Here is a 3408-nt window from a genome sequence, read left to right as displayed (position 1 = left end):
TCACAATGCTCCAAGACCCCTGTAATCACAATGCTCCATGCCCCTTTTCATCTCAATGCTCCATGAACACTGTCATAACAATGCACCATGCCCATCATCATACTGCTTCAGGCTATTGTCATCACAGTGAAATCAAAATGCTCCATGACCTTTGTCATCACAAAGCTCCATGACCCTTGGCATCACAATGCTCCATGTCATTGTCATCACAATGCTCCATGAAACCTCTCTTCACATTGCTCCATGCCCTTGTCATCACAAATCTCCATGACACTTGTCATCACAATGCTCGATGCCCTTCTCATCATAATGCTCCATGTCCTTGTCATTACAATCCTCCATGACCCATGTATCACAGTGTACCGTGCCCTTGTCATCACAATGCTCCATGCCCACTCTCATCACAATAATCCATGAAACATTTCAGACCAATGCTCAATGCCCTTCTCATCACAATGCTCCATTACCTCTATCAACAATGCTCCATGACCCCTGCTATCACAATGTTCCACGGCCTTGTGATCACAAGGCTCCATGACCATTGTCATCACAATGCTCCAAGAGCCATGTAATCACAATGCTCCATGCCCTTGTCATCACAAAGCTCCATGACACATGTCATCAGAATGTTCCATGGCCTTCTCCTCACAATGCTCGGTGCCCTTATCATCACAATGCTCCATACCCTTGTAATCACAATGCTCCATGCCCCTTTTCATCAGAATGCTCCATGAGACTTGTCATCACAAGTCTCCATGGTCATCTCATCACAATGCTCCAAGACCTTGTCATCACCATGCTCCATTCCCTGGTCATCACAATGCTCCATGACCCCTGTCATCACAAGGCTCCATGACCCTTCTCATCACTATGCTCCAAACCCCTGTAATCACAATGCTCCATGCCCCTTTTCATCACAATGCTCCATGAACCCTGTCATCACAATGAACCATGCCCATCATCATAATGCTTCAGGCTATTGTCATCACAATGAAATCAAAATGCTCCATGACCTCTGTCATCACAATGCTCCAAACCCTGGTGATCACAATGTTGCATAACACTTATCATCACAAAACCCCATGACGCTAATCATCACTTTTATCCATGGTCTTCTCATCACAAGGCTCCATGACCTATGTCATCACAATTCTCAATACTCTTTTCATCACAATGCTCCCTGACACTTGTCGTCAGTATGCTCCATGAACTCTGTCATGACAAGGCTCCATGCCTTTTTCATCACAATGATCCATGCCCTTTTCATCACAGTGCTCCAAGACCACTGTAATCATAATGCTCCTTGCCCTTGTCATCAGAAAGCTCCATGATGCATATCATCAGAATGTTCCATGCACTTCTCATCACAATGCTCCATGCCCTTGTCATCACAATGCTCCAAGACCCCTGTAATCACAATGCTCCATGCCCCTTTTCATCTCAATGCTCCATGAACACTGTCATAACAATGCACCATGCCCATCATCATAATGCTTCAGGCTATTGTCATCACAGTGAAATCAAAATGCTCCATGACATCTGTCATCACAATGCTCCAAACCCTGGTGATCACAATGTTGCAAAACACTTATCATCACAACACCCCATGACGCTCATCATCACAATTATCCATGGTCTTCTCATCACAATGCTCCATGACCTTTGTCATCACAATTCTCAATACACTTGTCATCACAATGCTCCCTGACACTTGTCGTCAGAATGCACCTTGAACCCTGTGACGAAAAGGCTTCATGCCTTTTTCATCACAAAGCCCCATGCGGTTTTCATCCCAAAGCTCCATGCAATTGTCATCAAAATACTACACAAGCTTGTCATCAGAATGCTCCATGACCCTTGTCATCACAATTCTCCATGCACTTGTCAGCACAATGCTCCCTGACCCTTGTCATCACAATGCTCCAAGCCATTGTCATCACAATGCTCCATTATCATTGTCATCAGAATCCTCCATAACACTTGGCATCACAATGCTCCATGCCATTGTCATCACAATGCTCCATGTCTTTGTCAGCAAAATGCTAAATGACCTTGTCATTACAATCCTCTATGCGCTTGTCATCACAATACTCCATTTCCATTGTCATCACAATCCTCCATCAACCTTGGGATCACATTGCTTCATGCCCTTGTCTTCACAATGCTCCATGCTCCTTGAAATCAAAATGATCCATGACCTCTGTCATCACAATGCTCCAAACCCTTGTGATCACATTGTTCCATAACACTTGTCATCACAACGCTCCATGATGCCTGTCATCACAATACTCCATGCCCTTTTCATCACAATGCTCCATGACCTTTGTCATCACAATTCTCAATACACTTGTGATCACAATGCTCCCTGACACTTGTCATCAGAATGCTCCTTGAAACCCATCACGAAAAGGCTCCATGCTTTTTTCATCACAATGCCCCATGCCATTTTCATCACAATGTTCCATACCATTGTCATCAAAATACTCCACAAGCTTGTCATCAGAATGCTCCCGGACCCTTGTCATCACAATGCTCCATTACCTTTCTCATCAGAATCCTCCATGACACTTGGCATCACAGTGCTACATGCCATTGTCATCACAATGGGCCATTACATATGTCATCACAATGCTCCCTGACACTTATCTTCACAATACTGCATGACCTGGTCATCACAATGCTCCATGCCCTTGTTATCACAATAGGCCATTCCAACTGTCATCGCAACAAACCATGAAAGTTATTAGACCAATGTTCCATGCCCTTGTCATGACAATGCTCCATGCCCTTGTTATCACAATGCTCCATGACCCCTGTCATCACAATGCTCCGTTACTCCAGTCATCACAATGCTTCATGAACTTTGTCATCACAGTGGTCCATGCCCTCACCATCAACAGTCTCTGTGACCTTTTTAACCCCAATGCTCCATGAACTTTTCATCACAATGCTCTTTGACCCTTGTCATCACAATGCTCTATGCCTTTCTCAGCACAATGCTCCATGACACTGGTCATCACAATGCTTCATGCCCCTTTTCATCTCAATGCGCCCTGAACCCTGTCATCACAGTGCACGATGCCCATCATCATAATACTTCAGTCTATTGTCATCACAATGAAATTAATATTCTACATGACCTCTGACATCATAATGCTACAAAACCTTGTGATCACAATGTTCCATAAAACTTATCATCACAGCACCCAAAGACGCTCATCATCACAATTTTCCATGGTCTTATCATCACAATGCTCCATGATCTTTGTCATCATGATGCTCAATACACTTTTCTTCACAATGCTCCCTGACACTTGTCGTCAGTATGCTCCATGAACCCTGTCATGACAAGGCTCCATGCCTTTATCATCACAATGATCCATGCCTTTTCATCGCAATGCTCCAAGA

This window comes from Mesoplodon densirostris, unplaced genomic scaffold (genome assembly GCF_025265405.1).
Source record: "Mesoplodon densirostris isolate mMesDen1 unplaced genomic scaffold, mMesDen1 primary haplotype scaffold_37, whole genome shotgun sequence".
In the NCBI taxonomy this organism is placed as follows: Eukaryota; Metazoa; Chordata; class Mammalia; order Artiodactyla; family Ziphiidae; genus Mesoplodon; species Mesoplodon densirostris.
The sequence above is the reverse complement of the archived record's forward strand: the minus strand, read 5'-3'. Positions refer to the sequence as shown.